Source organism: Monodon monoceros, unplaced genomic scaffold, assembly GCF_005190385.1.
Source record: "Monodon monoceros isolate NGI ecotype Baffin Bay Population unplaced genomic scaffold, NGI_Narwhal_1 Super_Scaffold_22, whole genome shotgun sequence".
NCBI lineage: Eukaryota > Metazoa > Chordata > Mammalia > Artiodactyla > Monodontidae > Monodon > Monodon monoceros.
Genome location: NW_021703779.1, coordinates 40,624,011 through 40,643,248, shown reverse-complemented (window position 1 = coordinate 40,643,248; position 19,238 = coordinate 40,624,011). Strand labels below are relative to the sequence as shown.

The window sequence follows — 19,238 nt, the reverse complement described above, 5'->3', positions numbered from 1 at the left end:
ATAAAGGACAAAATCATATGATCATCTCAAAAGACACAGAAAAATCACTTGACAAAATTCAACATTCCTGATAAAATCTCTCAACAAACTAGGAGAACTTCCTCAACTTGATAAAAGGCATCTATGAAAAGCCTGGAACTAACATTATAATTGATGGTGAAAGACTGAATGCTCGCCTCTAAAGTCAGAAACAAGAACAAGGATAGGCATATTATAGATCAAGAGAACATAATTGAGAGTCCAGGGGCAAACCCTTACAATTATGGTCAATTGATTTTTGAGAAAGTCACCAATGTATTCCAATAGGGTAACGATGGTCTTTTCAACTAATGGTGCTGGGACGATTGTATATACAGATAAAAAAAGATAAACGACTCTTATCTTACACCATAATCAAAAATTAACTCAAAATAGATCATAAACCTAAATGTAAGAGCTGAAACAAAGAAACAAAAAAAAACTCTTAGAGAAAAACATAGCAGAAAAATCTTTGTGACCTTGCGTTAGGCCAAGATTTCTTAGATATGACACCCAAAGAAAAAATGATGTATTGGAATTTATCAGAATTAAAATCTTTTGGACTTCAAAGGCACAATTAAGCAAATGAAATGGCAAGCCACAGATAGGGAGAAAATATTAATAAATCAAATATATTATAAAGAACTTGTTTTTAGGATATAGGAAATATCCTTTCAACTCAATAATAATACAAATAACCCAATTGAAATATAGGTAAAAGTTTTGAGATAGACATTTCAGCAAATACATATACTAAAGTCCTGTAAACACATGAACAAGATGCTCAATCCCATTAGTCATTAGGAAAATGCAAAGTAAAACAACGAGGTCCTATTTCACATCCACTAGATTGGCTATACTCAAAAATACGATAATAATGTGTTGATGAGAATGTGGAGAAACTGGAACCCCCATATATTTCTGAGGGGAATGTAAAATGGTAGAGCCAGTTTGGAAAACAATTTGGCAGTTTCTTAAAAAGTTAAAATAAATCTACCATAGGACCCAGCAATTTCACTCCTAGATATCTCCCCAAGAGAGATGAAAACATATGTTCACAGAAAGACTTGTACACAAATGTTCATAGCTGCATTATTTATAATAGCAACTCCAAATGTCCACCAACTTTTGAATGATTAAACAAAATGTAATATATCCATACAATGGGATAATGAAGAAACCAGTCACAAAAGACCACATACTGTATGATTCCACTTATATAAAATGTCCAGAAAAGATAAATCTACAGAGACTAAAAGTAGATTATTGGTTGCTTGCGGCTGGGGATAGGAATGGTGAATGAGTGTAAATGGGTGTAAGGGATCTTTTTGGGGTAATGGAAATATTCTAAGTTGGATTGTAGTGATAGTTATAAGACTCTTTATACTAAATATCATTAACTTGTATACTAAAAACTGGTGAATTTTATGGTATGTAAATTATACTTTTTAAAAAACTGTTACTTTAAAGAATAGGAAAAAAGCTGAAGTCTTTTTTACTCTCCGCTTAAAAGGGAGTACTTTCTTGGGGGAGAACTTCATAGGTTCTGTTTTAATATCAGCACTGTTCCTGGGAAGATAAAATTGGAGATTAAGCTTCAAGAATACATGAGGGGAAATGTTTTCCAATAATGTAAGCTGAAATTCACATGTTCACTCATTCACTCATCACGTTAGCATAGAGTTCCTGTGCTATGGTTATTTTTGTAATTCTGTCAGAGCTTTTAAAATAGCACACAGTTTTATATACAACATCAGGTGTAATAGTAAACCTGGCTAAATTTTGTGTTACAAGCACGCAAGCGAATTTCATCTGTTATTAAAAAAATTCTTTATTGCCAAAGGTGCATAAAGGTACATATGAACCCATTTTTAGCTGTACTTCTGGTGAGATCTCACAGGGCAATGATGGTGCTAAGAGGCATATGCTTCTGGCTTGCTGGGGGAAAAAAAGAGAAAATACATTTTGAATAAATGTAAACTCTGTGAGATTTATTTCTCTCCCACCACTTATTGAAGAATGCATTTTCTGATTCATATTCATTTGTACTAGTATTTTCCCCAAGAGCATAATTTATGAGTTTTTCCTCTGAACACTCTGTATTAACCTTTGACTCCTTCTCCTCCACAATATCTACAATTGTATAGGTTTATTTTGGACACAAAATAGGTGTGACTACCTCCTGAATGGAAGTGGGTGGTTCCATGACCTGTGTAAAACGTATGCCTTCTGGGTTATCTAAATGTGGATAAACTTTTATAGTTTCCTTTGAAATGTATGTATTCTTTCTCTTTCTGCCCTCCCTTTGCTCTGAGCACTAGGGTAAGGAATGGGGAAAATCAGGTTCTGAAAATGCTTTGCACCCCTTTCATTATTGACTTTTTACATGATTTCCTTCCACCCCCAGGTATAGGAATGCAAGTAGCTGACAGAGCTCTGCAAGGGTGCGGTCATAGGGTAAACTTGGAACATTGTTGAACTAAGCTATTCTGGGAGCAGTTATGAACAATAGAGTTTCTTGAATTATAGTTTACTAAATTTGAACTACTATTCATTTGTTGGTACATTATTTGACTATTAATTTTTTTAAGATTGCAATTCTTAAGCATTCCCAAAAATCCATTTCTGAAATAAACCTGTACTTTTAGAAGTTTTAGAACTAAAAAGAAGAACTCTAAGTAATTATGGCATCCATGAAAAATTAGATTTAGTTATTGTTTATACATTCTTTGAATAGCCTTATAGCACTTAACCATAAATAATTTTACTAGAACCTGAACTCTTCAGAGTGATCTCATGGGGCAATTCTAAGTGCTGTCAGTAGAAAGTGCCCTCTTATTTGATTTCTGCTTCATGCTTTATAATCACCTGATTAGTGCTTCATGCTTTATCCTACCCTGTCGACACACATGCCTAATGCTCCACATAAGATGAAACATGGTTAACATTCACAGTGAATTTTATGACACACACTATGAAAAAAATTTTTACACCTGTAATTAGCATAATTACTAGAGGTAGTCAGAGCTTTCAAATACAGCTGCCCCTACTAATAATATTGCTGAGCATTCAGGATTAGTTCATTCAGCCTCGTGTAATAGTTAATGTGAATAAGTATGTTGTCCATACTTATGGACATGGGGTGGGCTGGTTCATTCTCTGATCCATTGTTATTTGAAACCCTAGTTAGACATTTGGGAGTTTGAAAGCATCCCTAAAGGCATTTGTCTTAGTTGTCTTTTCTCTTAAAATAGAAACAAAAGAATAGATTTTATTTGTGATCAAGAGAACACTAATCCATTTACACCACTGTTTAAAATATTTTATGTTAGTTGATGCCTGGAATCACTTTCAGAAATTTCCATTACTAAGTCATAGTTTATCCAGAAAAAATTATAGTAAATCCTGAAGTGTCTGAGGTTTCTTTATACTTACCAGTGATGGATTTGAACAGGCTTTTAGCCTGGTACAATCATTATTGGCTTGGACACAACTATACCACTAGGTAACAAGTTTTGTGGCTGCAAATGTCTTTGTTCTAAAGAGTTGTAAAAATGAGAATATGATCTAATAAGGTAGTTATTCATTTACCACTTCCTGCTCATCATCTCCAGCTTAACACTCGAGGCCTGCATGTTTCCAATTTCAATTCCAACTGCTGTAGAAAATGTTTTCTATAAAAAGAACTCAGAGTTAACCAGCACTGTTCTGGTGCTATAGACAAATTCTCATAATGCCACAAATAATTCTGCAATACAGCAGGGCCTGTAATATGCTCCTTTACTTTAGTAGGTTGAATGGAGGTGAGAATCTGGTGAAAAGTAAGGGGAGAGAAGTCTAAGGAGTGACTAAGCTTGCAGAATGCTTCCTTCTTTAGTAAAAGACTGGCTTGAATTTATTCAGTCTTCTGTCTCCCTTTTATAGACCTTCCTACTTGCCTCCCATTCACTTAATTCTTCAGCTCTTTCTTCTCATCTCCTCATCCTGAGCTGGACATTTCATTTCTATGGCTCTCAGGCACTGCCCTGGGGGACTGCATGAGTTGGTTCATCATTCTCTCCAGGCATATATTCATTCATTCACAAACATTTACCAAGTATCTCTTCTGTTCTTGACTATGTGCAGGGCACCAGGGATCCACCTGGAATAAGACAGTTTCTGTCTTATAGAGAGACAGGGAGTAGGACTTCACAATTCTGATGAGTCAAGTGGCTTCCAAGCTACAAAGACTGTTGCTGTAGTTTGCATAATGGGTTTGTTTTGATTGTTGAAGTTGTACAGATATTTCCATTATTCCTCCTTAAATGTCTATCCTCAAAGGAGAGTGGCAACTTTAAGAGCAGAGGCCTTTAATCTCTCCATCTGGGCATTCATGGAAAGTAGAACTTGTGAGCCAAGAATAAATCTGAGCCTTTTACTTAGGAGTTGAGACCAGAATGGATCAAATGTTAGACTAAAGCTGACTGTCACAGTGTGGGGTCACCAGGAATCAGACTCCAGGATGGAGATCAGCATACAGGGTATTTATTAGGAAGTGCTCTTGGGATCAATACCTGAAAGGAAGGGAAGGAAACAAGACTGGGTTGAGGGAGAAGTTGAGCTGCCAGTCTCAATGAAGCCTTCAGCTGATGTCCTGGGGAGCAATGGAATTGTGATAGCTTCTCTACTTGATGCAAGGGGGCCAGGCTTTTATAACCCCTGCATTGTTCAGGCATTGGATGTGGGCTTCCCCAGTTGCACTTTGAGTGAAGGAATTTTTTTTTCAGCCAAGGCAAGCCCTGAAGGGGGCTGAGAACTGAGAGCTATTAGTAGGCAGCACTCCCAGTAGCTGTGGAACAAGTTCTTCATTTCTGAAGGAGGATCTGGGCAGCACATCACAGTGTCTACCACAACTCTGTGCAATCAGTTCTGAGGACACTAATGTAAGCAGATAGATTAGGGGGTTCCCAGAGAAGGAGAACCAGGAATAGCTTTCTTGACATGAGAGAACCCATTTTGGCCTAAGCTATTTTGTGATCTAAGCCTGGCTGCACTGCTTGCCCTTGAACAGGTCTCAGTAATTCATGATCTTAAGGGAGGGAATGCAGAAACTAAGGAGGAACGATCAAGAAACACTAGTGCAGGCTTGGGGCAGGGTCCTGGTTCCTCAAGGGATATACATAACAATATATCTTTGAGTTCAGGAATTAAGGCCCCCACCCAGCTGGAGAAGGAATGATGATGTTGACGCTCCTGATCTCAATCAAGTAAAGCTTGGACTCTGTCAACATTTTCCCCAATTCTATGCTGAATTCTCCTCTGCTCAAGTCCCCACATGAATATGCATGTACCTGATGCTGAAAACTCAGCCTCTGTGCACCGGTGCTGAATTGAATCTCAGAGATAGAGTTTTGGGTGAAGTAGAAAAGAATAGATTTATTGCTTTGCCAGGCAAAGGGGGACACAGCGGGGCTCATGCCCTCAAAAACTGTGTGTTCCCCAGTCAGAATGGCCATCATCAAAAAATCTAGAAACAATAAATGCTGGAGAGGGTGTGGAGAAAAGGGAACACTCTTGCACTGCTGGTGGGAATGTGAATTGGTACAGCCACTATGGAGAACAGTATGGAGGTTCCTTAAAAAACTACAAATAGAACTACCATATGACCTAGCAATCCCACTACTGGGCATATACCCTGAGAGAACCATAATTCAAAAAGAGTCATGTACCAAAACGTTCATTGCAGCACTATTTACAATAGCCAGGAGATGGAAACAACCTAAGTGTCCATCATCGGATGAATGGATAAAGAAGATGTGGCACATATATACAATGGAATATTACTCAGCCATAAAAAGAAATGAAACTGAGTTATTTGTAGTGATGTGGATGGACCTAGAGTCTGTCATACAGAGTGAAGTAAATCAGAAAGAGAAAGACAAATACCGTATGCTAACACATATATATGGAATTTAAGAAAAAAAATGTCATGAAGAACCCAGGGGTAAGACAGGAATAAAGACACAGACCTACTAGAGAATGGACTTGAGGATATGGGGAGGCGGAAGGGTAAGCTGTGACAAAGTGAGAGAGTGGCATGGATATATATACACTGCCAAACGTAAAATAGATAGCTAGTGGGAAGCAGCCGCATAGCACAGGGAGATCGGCTCGGTGCTTTGTGACCACCTAGAGGGGTGGGATAGGGAGGGTGGGAGGGAGGGAGACACAAGAGGGAAGAGATATGGGAACATATGTATATGTATAACTGATTTACTTTGTTATAAAGCAGAAACTAACACACCATTGTAAAGCAATTATACTCCAAAAAAGATGTAAAAAAAAAAAAACTGTGTGTCCCAATCTGGGGGAATTTGGCGAGGAGTTTTATAGCAATGGTTCAAGGGTGAGGTTACTGTTAAGGATCAGGGTGTGTGCAGGGCCTGCACTCCTTTAATCTGTCCTCAGGTGGCCTCCTGATGAGCTTCTGTGGTTCTCAATGTTATCAAACTGTGACCTTCTGCCTGGAATGAAGAATGTTCCATCAAGTAGTTAACATCTTCCATTTGTTGGGGGTTTTAGCTCTTCAGAAGAGCTCAAAGATATTGCTATGTGTATCCCTTGAAGTGGAACCAGGATCCTGTCCCAAGCCTGCACTATTGTTTCTTGACTGATCCTCCCTTGTCTCTGCATCCCCTCCCTCACCTTATTAGCAACGGTTTGAACCTATCCTTTGGAACTCAGGGAAGGTCATGGAGGCTAAAGCCTATTCCCTGCAAATAAGAAATGGGGGACACAGAAAAGGCTTCCATGCCTAGGAGCCCCACAGGGTCCTGCTTGGTTTCATATCCTTAGCTTAAAACTTCCCCATTCTTGGTGTTGGGGAGATACTGCTTTGGGAAAGATCCCCAGTGTTCTCCTTACTTGCTGCAAGTAATAATAAATCCTTCCTTCTCCTGATCTTTGGCTTGGTTGTGTCTATTGGCTCAACACCCACCACGAGGTAAACCCAGTTTGGGGGTAACACTAAGGCAATTTATCTAGATCCAATAAAACCAGAGAATTCAGGCTGCCTGGGGAAGAAATGTCATCCCCACTAGCCACTTGGAATGATAGTCAGAACATCTAGTAATTAAATTCCAGTCAGTTGACTAAATTTTTCTTTTCTGACATTTGTTCTGGCATTTTTTGTTGACAACACAGCTGGTGTAGGGGAGGAAAAAATTTTTGCTTCCTTTCTTCTAGGTTCAACGTCTGGGGCCTGCAAACCAAATTGATAAAAGATAGATTAACAAGAGAAAAAACGGTTTTAATGATGTACAAGGGAGTTACAAAGAAAAATGTGGCTCAAGTAGGTGGCCAGATGATTGAGGCTTATATACCATTTTAGGCTAAACAAAGGAAAAGGGGTTTGTGACTTCTGGGCGGGGGAGGTAAATTTTGGGAAGGGGAGGGGAGGAAATGTGTGGTAAATAAGTGTTATCTTGTATGCAGATAAGAGTCTCTCACGTAGGTGATAAGAGTTGGCTCTAGGAGTAGCTCTCTGCCTGGTACAGACATTTTTACAAAAAGAAATAAGGAAATTTCCTGGGCTTCCCTGGTGGCACAGTGGTTGAGAGTCTGCCTGCCGATGCAGGGGACACGGGTTCGTGCCCCGGTATGGGAAGATCCCACATGCCGCAGAGCGGCTGGGCCCGTGAGCCATAGCCACTGAGCCTGCGCGTCCGGAGCCTGTGCTCCGTCCGCAACGGGAAAGGCCACAACAGTGAGAGGCCCGCGTACCGGAAAAAAAAAAAAGAAGGAAATTTCCTATATAAATGTAAATGTCCTTACAAAAGGGGAAATTTATACCTTATTTTTAGGCAGTTGGGGGAGGTAAAAAGCTTTTCTTGGGTCTGCTGCTTCTCAATTGCCTTTAGCTCAAAATAATTCTTATGCCAAAGTGGCATATTTTGGGATAGCATATTCTGGTCCCCTTCACTGGTATAAAAAGAATAAAGTTCCTCCCTACTCTCTAAAAATGATATCATCTCAATAAGAGATTTCAGTAAATGTTTCTCCTTCCATAGGACCTCACAATGGAAATTCTTCAAAAAGAGACATCTGATGGTATTTAAAAGGGTGACTATATGGAAAGACAATGGTATGTTTTACATATATCTAGGGTGCCATATGTCCCCATTTGCCTGGTACAGTCCTGATTTGTGCCTTTGTTGCAGCATAATTATTATTTTTTTGTTAGACTAACAGTTATGGTTTATTACAGTGAAAAGGTGTGGAGTAGGATCAGCACAGGAAGAAGAGACATGGTGCAGCGTCCAGAGAAAGCAGGAGCAAGATTCCAGGGGTCCTCTCCCAGTGGATGTGCCTAATTCCCTGCCCATGTGAGGTGTTGCCAGCTAGGGAAGCTCAGATGAGCTCTGTGTCTAGGACCTTCATTCAGGGAGCAATCCTGTAGGCCTGAAGTGCTTATATGTTGAGGGTCTTAGTTCTTTGAATTTTCATAATCCCTGTACCAGGCCTGACTTTAGGTTTGCTGTGTTGTTCTTGCAGCTCCATTTAGATTAGAGAGGTCACGTTACAGCAAAGCTTCCAAATTGGGGATGGGGAGTCCCATGAATGCTCTTAAGTGGGCAAAGTTCTAGCATTGCTCTTCTAAATGGCTTACATGGCTTTATACTTTCTCCACCCCAACACCCCCAGACTCACCCACACTCATTTTTCTTAACATCTTTATTGGAGTATAATTGCTTTACATTGTTGTGTTAGTTTATTCCAGCATAATTATTAATAGCACCGTTTTCACTCTCAAAAGTGCCCCTTTTGGGTACAATACATTATATGGTGACCTTACAGATACCAGAGAGAATTTGAATATCCAAATGACTGTTATGCTTCAAAAGAATCATCTTAAAAGACCAAATAAATACTTGTTCCAAAGATGCTGTCATTGACTCAAACATTTTTAGAATTATACTGTTGGAATCACTGGCAGGACTAGAATATGAAATATTCACAAGAGCCATCCAATTCCTTTTAATCCCTTCTTATTCTGCATTTTTCTCTCATTGTCTCACACTATTTTTCACTACCCTAAGAAGAAGCAATCCTGTTACCCACACCAAAGTCATTCACTACATCCATTGGACTTGGCTGTGATGAACTTTGTCTCTTAAATCAAAACTTTGTTCCAAGGATGAGAATGTGAGAATTTTCTACAGTGGTATGGCCAAAATTGTGAACCATAGGTACATTCTGCCTCTCTCCCTTCTCCCCCCACCCTGACTCCTATATGTAATATCAAATAACACAGTATAATCATAGCTATTATAGGTTGAAGGGGCTAATACATAACACCCTTCTTTCCCATGCCTGAGCTCTATACCAATGGTTATAAGCAGCAGAGTGGCTAATGGAGACTAAAACATTAGCTGTATTGATGTTGGAGAACCTGGTGTAGATGAGCAATAGCAGTGGGTTTGCCAATAATGATAACATTCCCTACATTTTCTCCTCTCACACCACTAGATGAACTAGTAAGCCTATAATAAACCAGTGGTGTGTCTGGTCCCCCGCTGGAAGAGGTCAGTTATTCTAGTCCTGTGTTTGCTAAACGACTCCCACAATGATGAATGAGAAAGGGCATAGAAGGAGTTTCTCTGTGTGGCTTCTCTGAAAACTTCCCACACAACTGAGAACTAGTTGGATTTTCTTGAGAAGCTGTGGCCAGCTCATCACCTATATATGCTCTCTCTCTTTCCTTGCCCCACTTTCCTTTTTCCCTCCTTCTTGCTTCCCTAGGATTGTATCCTCCTGAATAATACATTGGTATACAAATGTAAAATAGATAGCTAGTGGGAAGCAGCCGCATAGCACAGGCAGATCTGCTCAATGCTTTGTGACCACCTAGAGGAGTGGGATAGGGAGGGTGGGAGGGAGGGAGACGCAAGAGGGAGGGGATATGGGGACATATGTATATGTATAACTGATTCACTTTGTTATAAAGCAGAAACTAACACACCATTGTAAAGCAATTATACTCCAATAAAGATGTAAAAAAAAATACATTGGTATATAAGCCTTCCTCAGATTCTAGGGAACCCAGGCTAAAACAAAATGTGACTTATAAGATATGACATCAACTGACTTTTAATAAAAGCATTTCATGATCATTCTACGCTAGAACTCTTCTGCCACAAAAGAAACCCTCTTTGCTCTCCCTACTTTTACAATCACTACTCACAAAGCCATTTTTCTTTAATCCAAAAGATTGTACCCATGGTTCACTACCATTATTATTCTTTTTCTTGTCCAACCTGAAATGAAAAGAATTGTCTTTTCTCTACTAGTCTTTAATTATTGTCTGTCTTGTCATTTTGCCAAATTTAAAGCTCTTAACACTCATCTATCTAACATGGAGGCAATTAATCAGCAAAAGTGATGTTATCAAACTCCACCTTTAAAATGGCTACTCTTGGCAAAAAAGTTCAGAGACTAAAAATATTTGCAGGTTATTGCATTAGGCATATATTTTCCATCTGGATTAAAGGTGAAAACCAGTGTAGCAATAAGATAATAGAAAAATTCTTCAGAATGAAAAAATAAAAGTTAGAACAAAGATATTTAAATAATCTATCTTTTGAAGCGGCTTTTAAGCATGAGGGCATTAGTCCAAGGTCAACAAAAGGGAGCTGGTAAGATTGTAACGAACACAGGGAATAGATAGTAGCACAAAAACTCAGCCATTAGACCCTTTGTTGCGGCTCTGTACCTATCTCCATGGGTGGGTAACCTCACACATCAGAGAAAAAGGAGTTTCTGAAATCCTGGGGACCTTCAGACTCTGGGAGAATGGTCATTTCTATCTCAGTAAAGGTGAGCTTTCACCTGTCTTTTTGAGTTTGTTCTGGTCTTGAGGTAATGCCTGCCCATGTCTGCTTTCACTAAACCTGTGCAGGCTTGTCATGTTTAACTAGACTAATCTCATTTCGGTTTATCTTTCAGTGGATTAGATATCAGAAATACAATGGTATTTCTGTAATTTAAGGAGGCTTGATGCCCCTACTTTGCCTTTCTCGTATCTCCAGTAGGTGGGCATTCACCTTTATGCTACTTAACATGTTGGTTTTTAGTGGGACTCATGTCATATTTGATTACTGCCATACATCTCTGGTGACTCTCATGACATTTCTCTCTCTCGCTCATTCTCTCTCTCTCTCTCTCTTTCTGTCTCTCTCTCCGCTGCCTACAGACACACACACACAGATTATTTTTAACTTTGCCTTTTGAAATAATTTTAGATTTGCAGGATAGTTGCAAAAATAGTAGAAAAATTTCAGGTATATGTTTCACCCAACTTCCTCTAATGTTAATATCTTATATAAGCACAGTACAATTATCCAGACTAGGAAATTAACATTGGTACAATATGATTAACTAAGCTACAGAGCACATTTGAATTTTACCAGTTTTTCCCCCAAAATTAACTTTTTCTGTTCTAGGATCCTGTGTTGCATGTCACTGTGTCTCCTTTGTCTCCTCCAATCTGTGACCGTTCCTCAGTCTTTCCTTGTCTTTTGTGACTGTGAAACTTTTGAAGAGTACAGGTCAGTTATTTTGTAGAACCCTTAATTTGAGTTTTTCTGGTGTTTTCTCATGATTAGCTTGAGGTTATGCATTTTTGACAAGACCAATATAGAAGTTATGTCGTGTCCTTCTCAGTGCATCATACTGGGGGTACATGATGTCAATATGTTTTATTACTATGAACCTTGATTACTTGGTAAGGGTGGTGCCTTCCAAGTTTCTCTACTGAAAATTACTATTTTTTCCTTTGGAATTGATAAATACCTTGAGAGAGATATTTTTAGGGTATGCTAATACTCTGTTTCTCCTCAAACTTTCACTCACTGATTTTAGCATCCATCAGTGGATCTTGCCCACAACAATGATCACTGTGGTGTTTGCCCCATCGTCATTTTTGCATTTCTCTCATTCTTTCTACGTTTTAAAATTGGAATTCTTCAGTAAGGGAGAGCTGTCCATTCTCACTCACTGATTCATGTGTTAATTATTTTTATCAACATAGACTCATGAACATTTATTTTTTTCTGTGGATTATAATCTAATACTATCATTATTCATTTCATTTCTCAAATTGTTCCATCTTTGGCCATTGGGACCTTCTTCAAGTTGGGTCCTATGTCCTTTTGACATACCCTCATCCTTTTCTGAGTACTTCTTTATTTCCTGGCACCACAAAATATTCCAGGCTCATCTTGCAGTATTCTTGTCCCTGTCTTGGAATCAACTACTTCTCCAATGAGTCCTTGTTTCTTTTATTGGAGAATGGTGTTTTACAAACCAAGATCTGGACACTAGGGGTGCTTATTGCTACTGGGATATCACTGCTTCTAGGCTCTCTCAGTAAACAGAGCTAGGAAATATATCTGTGTGTACTAACCCATATATACAACGTCTGTATTTATTTCTGTAGCTATCTAACTATATATATATATATATATAAAACTATGAGTTCCTTCTGATACCTCCAATTCTAATACCACACCACAGGGTTCATTCTAACACTTTCCTTATTCGGAATTCTGAGAGTGAAAAACCTGGCTCTCATTATCTAAAATATATTTACCTATTTGTTCAACTCTAGATTTCATATAAAATAATTTCAGAATTGCTAACCCATATGCCTGTGAGAACCAGACTTACTAACTATAATACAGTATTTCTGTCCAGTTCTTTTTGTCTTTAGCCTTACTCCAGTATCCAGTCAAAATACTCTTCTCCAAGTATACTTAGATTAGGAATTTTCTTCCTGATTTCTTTCAGTGTGGTTATGCTATTCATTTGTAATACACTTCTGTTCATTTATTATTGTTTGTATTCCATTTTGGGTTGCCCTCACATCTTGGTTTGTTTCAGCTATTTATTGGGGAAGATATGTTAAGCATTATTATGTTTCTAAGAGTCAAAGCTATACAAAAAAGTATAATCAGAGAAGTGTAGCTCCTTCTTCATCCCTACTAACCCATTCCCATTTCACCTTTCTTTTCCCTCTTTTGTTGACCATTCCTAATAGGAGAGAAACACTTTTAGTGTATGGTTTATTCTTCTTATATTTCTTTTGCACAAAAGAGCAGATATGCATGTACTTTTATTTTTTTTGGCCGCATGGATTGTGGGATCTTAGTTCCTTGACCAGGGATTGAACCTGAGCTCTCGGCAGTGAAAGCACAGAGTCCTAACCACTGGACTACCAGGGAATTCCCTGCGTGTATTTTCTTATATCTCTTTCTTACAAGAACTATAGATACTTTTTCGCACTTTGATATTTTCACCCTAAATCAGTTCATAGAGATCTTAGTCATTCTTTTCTTTTTCAAAAAGCTGCAGAGCACTCCACTGTGTGGATACACCATAGTTTATTCAACCATGCTATGTATGGGCATTTAGATTGTTTCCAATATTTTGCAATTACAAACAATGCTGCAATTAATAACCTTGTGCATATGTATTTTTGTATTGTTAGAGGTATAATTTCAGGGTAGATTTCTAGTATTGGAATTGCTGAGTCAAAAGGTAAGTGCATAAGTAGTTTTGTCAGATATTGTCAAATTTCGCCCCAGAAGGATTATTCTAATTTGCATTCCCACCAGCAATGTATGAGAGTGCCTGCTTTCCCATAGCCTCACGAACTAAATGTGTAGCCATACTTTTAAAGTTTTGTCTGTCTGATAGGTGAGAAATGGTATCTCAGTGTTGTTTTAATTTGCATTTCTCTAATTATGAGTGAGTTTGAATAGTTTTATGTTGAGAGAGAGAGACTATTCATGACTTTTTTACATTTTTCTATTGGTTGTTTGGCTTTTTTGTCTTTCAATATTAAAAATGTTATATTAAAGACGTTGAAGGCATTATGCTAAGTGAGATAAGTCAAACAGAGAAAGATAAATACTGTATGGTATCACTTATATGTGAGATCTAAAAAAGCTGAACTTGTCAATACAGGGAGTATTGAGGAATTCTTTAATTTCTCTCAGCAATGTGTCATTGCTTAGTGTTCAGTTATGTTATAATACATTTAACTTCCAATTCTTTACTAGAACACAGACATTCAATTAAATTTTAAATATTGATCTTCTGTCATACAACCTTGCTAATCTCACTGATTTTCACATTTTTGGAGATTCTGTATGGTTGATCATATTTGATCATATTACCTACAAATAGAGTTTCTAATCTGGACAGCTTTTATTATTCTTGCTTTGATACACTGATAGAGTCTCCAGTACACAGTTGAATAGAAGAGCAGACATGTTGAATAGATGTCTGAATATAGAGCAGACATCCTTACATTGTTTCTGAATAGAAGGGGAAACACTTAGTCTTTCACTATTACATGATGTTGGCTGTAGGTTTTTCATAGATCATTTTTTTCAGGTTGAGGGTGCTTCCCTATTATTCCTAGTTTGCTGAGAGTTTTATCCAGAATGGATGTTGGATTTGTCAAATGCTTTTTCTGTGTCTATTGCAATGATCATATTTTTTTCCCCTAATCTGTTAATTTGGCAAATTACATGGATTGGTTTCTGAATATTAAACTAACTGTGGAATCCTTGCATAAATTTTCCTTGGTCATGATGTGTTATCCTTCTTATACATTGTTGGATTCAATTCACTAAAATTTCATTAAGAATTTCTTTATCAATTTTGTTCATGAAAGATATTGGTTTGTGCTTTCCTTTCTTGTAATATCTTTATCTCATTTGTTGGCTTCAGAGAGTGAGTTAGGAAACATCCCCTCCTCTTTAATTTTGTATAAGAGTTTATTTATAACTGATATTATTTCTATTTTTATTTGCATTGTTTCTGACACAAAATCTGCTGTTATCCTTATCTTTTTGCTTATTACATAGTGTGTATTTTTCTTTGACTGTTTTTAAGATATCTTTATCACTGGTTTAAAGTGATTTGGTTATGATATATATATGTACACATATGAATGTATGATATGTGTGATTTCTTTGTGTGATTTTCTTCATGTTTCTTGTGTTTGGGGTCTGTTGAACTTATTGTATCTGTGACTTTATAATATTCAATTTGGAAAAGTTTTGTGTATTCAAGTATTTTTCCTGTCCCTTCTCTTTTCAGGGTCTCTAATTATATTAGGTTGTTTGAAGTTATCTCATAGCTCAGTGATACTCTTTTAGTTTCTTTTAATTTCTTTCTTTCTTTCTTTCTTACTCTTTTTGTCTCTGTTTCATTTTGGCTAGTTTCTATTGCTATGGCTGTAGGTTCAGTAATCTTTTCTTTTGCCATGTATAATCTGACATTAATCTCATCCAGTGTATTTTTCATCTCAAATGTAGTTTTCATCTCTAGGACTTCTATTTCAGTCTTTTTAGTGTTTTCTCTTTCTACTTAACATGTTCAATCTTTATTCTAGGTTTTTGAACATATGAAATGCAGTTATAGTAATTGTTTTGTGCCCTTGTCTACTAACTTCATCATCTGTTTTTTTCTTGGCCAGTTTCAATTGATTGATTTTATCATCATCATGAGTCATATTTTCTTGCCTCATTGCTTACCTGATGATTTTGATTGGATGACAAACATTGTGAATTTTACCTTATTAGGTACTGGATATTTTTGTCTTCCTATAGGTATTCTTGAGCTTTGTTCTGGGATGTGTTTAAACTATCCGGAAACAGTTTAATCCTTTTGAGTCTTGCTTTTTAAGCTTTGTTGGGCAGGACTAGAGTACCATTTAGTCGAAAAATAATTTTGCCATACTATTGAGGCAAGACCTTTCTGAGTACTCTACTCAATACTCATGTGTATATTTTTCTATTGCTGCTGTAACAAATTTCCACAAACTTAGTGGCCTGAAACAACACAAATTTTTTATCTTAAATTTCTGGAGGTCAGAAGTTCAAAATCAAACTAATTGGGCTATAGTCAAATGTTAGCAGAGTTGGTTCCTTCTGGAAGCTCTCAGGGGGAGAATCAGTTTCCTTGCCTTTTCCAGCTTCTGTAGGCTGCCTGATTCCTTGGCTTGAGGTCCCTTTCTCCATCTTTGAGTCAGCAGCATAGCATCATCCAGTCTCTCTCTCTCTCTTCCTCTCTTACCTTTGCTTCCATTGTCACCTCTCCTTCTCTGATTCTGACCCTCCTGCCTCCCTCTTATAAGGACTCTTGTGATTACATTGGACCCACATAGACAATCCAGGATAATTTCTTCATCACAAGACCCTTAATGTCATCACATCTGCAAAGTCCCTTTAGCCATGTAATACAACATATTTGCAGGTTCTGGGGATTAGGGCATGGACAACTTTGGAGGGCCATTATTTAGTCTACCACACCATATATGAGGTTTTCTACTTTGTTTTGTGGGAATAAGAACTATTTTTTGTCCTGTGTGAGTTTTGAGGATTGTTTCCTCCAATCCTTTAAGTAGTTCTTTCTCCAACCTTGGGTATTTTCTTCGTTGGCACGTGCTGATCTATATTCACCTAAATACTTGAGGGGATCCCTCTGCAAATCTCTGGAGCTCTCTCTGTGTCCCGTTCTCTTCTGTCTGTTACTCTGCCCTTGAAATCTAGCAACTTTGGGCCTCACTGGACCCCTTGTTCTTGCTTCTCAACTCAGGGTGACTGCCCTACAGCCTGGAATCTCTCTCCAAGCAGTAAGCTGTGGTAATCACAGGTTCACTTCGTTTGTTTCCCATGTCTTGGCAATCACTCTTCTCCACTGTTTCAGGTCTGATATCTTGAAACCCATTGTTTCATATAGTTTTCCAGTTTTTTAGTTGTTTTTTGGGGGTGGTCCCTGTTATTTCAACTTGACCAGAAGGGAAAGTAGAGATATTATTTTTCAAATATGCTTGATATTATACCTGCTGTGGTCACAGAAGTTTATAAAATAGGGGCCTATACAAGAGGAGCAACATTTCATAATTCAGCATTTACTGAGCAACTTTTATGGACAAGGGTAATGCACTAAACACTGGGAAGAATACACATAAGCTCCCTGGTTATGAGGGGCCAGCACATGGGAGGGAATCTGGGGCTTTTTGGAGGTATTAGGATGGAGAAGAGAAAGAGATATATATCACAGTATGTTAGAAAGTTATGTCTCTTTCAGAACAGCTCTTTGAATGGGGCCTAGGCTGGAACCACTCTGGGTTGGCGGGTTGCCTCAGCCAGGAAAGTCCCTGAGGGCGTAGCTTCCCCACTTGGAAAGCACTGCCGTCATCCTGCCTTGATAAACCCCAGGACCACTAACTTCTTTATCTCATCAGTTCCCTAAAATGCTTGTTTTTGTCCACTATGCAGATGACCCCCAACAAACAACTCTGAACCTTGCAGGAAACACATAAAGGCAGGCAAATCACATTTAATAAATACTCTGCTGTCACCTGGATAGTCATTTTTATATGCATATTGTCCAAGAAGAAACTGAGACTTCTCTTACCTAGGTCTCCCAGCTAGTAAATGGCAGAGTTAGTGTAGGGATCAAAGTCTGACTCCAAGGCCCATGGTCTTTTATTTTCTGGCTCCAGCAAGACTGCCTCAGTTTCAAGAGTACAAAAGTATCCATTACTGCTCATGTCCTCTATTCGCTGACTGTGTTCCTGACATCCAGAATCCCTTAACCTCTTGGTTTCTGATTAAATTCCTTAGGTTGGAAAATACAATTCTCTTGTTCCCTGCTTGGGTGTGACTTCTGATGCTTTGCTTCCTGGTATATGTATTTCCATACTCTCATGTCTTCCTCATACCAGGCTCTTAGTCATCACTTTGATCTGACTCTTTTTCTATTTGTTTGTTTGCCTTTTACATGGTCTTATTTCCAGATTCCTCCACTCATTCCCTGGCATTGCTACTGTAGGATAAAACTGATGTGTTTCTTCCAGGTCTGATTCCAACCCAGTTCAACAGAGCATTCCCTTGGCTGAGTTTCAGACATAATTGAATGTCCATAGGCATGTGAATATTGAATATTCATGAACTAATTTATTTGTTCACAAACACAGTTTCATTGAACACCTATTATGTGAGAGACTCTATAGACACAGTAATGCATGAACACAAATAGGTGGAGTATCTGACCCAGGTGGCATAGAGTTCTAGTATCAGGTGATTGACAAACATTTAGGCAACACCGATCCTGCTGTACAAGTTCATCAGAAAGAGACAATCACCACTATCACCAAAGAGAGATGAAAGAGAAGAGAGTGGTTAAAGAAAAAACACCAGTATATTGCCTCCACATAGTACATGGGGTTGTGCAGGTTGTGGTCTTCACTGCAACTCACTGCCTAAGGCTCCTTTGTATTAGTTTGCTCAGGCTGCAGTAACAAAGTACCACAAGTTGGGTAGCTTAAAATAATGGAAATGTCATAGTTCTGGAGGCTGGAAGTCCAAGAACAAGGTGTCGGCAGGGTTGGTTCTTTCATGTCTCTTACTTAGCTTCTAGTGGTTTACTGGAAATCTGGAGTTCCTTGGCTTGTAGATGCCTCACTCCAATCTTCCACCTTCACAGGGTGTTTCTTACCATGTTTCTTTACGTAGTCTTCCCTCTGTGCATGTCTGTCTCTGTGTCCAAATTTCCCTTTTTTATTTTGTATTTTTTTGATTTTTTTAATTTAATTTTTATTTTATATTGGAGTATAGTTAATTTACAATGCTGTGTTAGTTTCAGGTGTACAGCAAAGTGATTCAGTTATACATATATACATATACCCATTCTTTTTCAGATTCTTTTCCCTTATAGGTTATTACAGAATATTGAGTAGAGTTCCCTGTGCTATACAGTAGGTCCTTGTTGATTATCTATTTTATATATAGTAGTGTGTATATGTTAATCCCAAACTCCTAGTTTATCCCTCCCCCCGCCAACCTTTCCCCTTTGGTAACCATAAGTTTGTTTTCAAAGTCTGTGAGTCTGTTTCTGCTTTGTAGATAAGTTCATTTGTATCATTTTTTTAAGATTCCGCATACAAGTGATATCATATTATGTTTGTCTTTGTTTGACTTACTTCACTTAGTATGCTAACAAATTTCCCCTTTTTATAAAGACGCAAGTCATATTGGATTAGGGCCCGCCCCGATGACCTCACTTTAACTTGATTATCTCTGTAAAGACCCTATTTCCAAATAAGATCACATTCTGAGGTACTGGGGGTTAGGCCTTCCACATATCTTTTCTGGTGGATGCAA

At 38.1% G+C, this 19,238-nt stretch overlaps 1 long non-coding RNA gene across 1 annotated transcript in view; it reads left to right on the top strand.

Moving 5' to 3' along the window:
- LOC114905994 overlaps positions 1 to 19,238 on the top strand; it is a 249,353-nt gene that overhangs the window by 169,745 nt on the left and 60,370 nt on the right. The gene's annotated exons all lie outside the window — the stretch shown is intronic.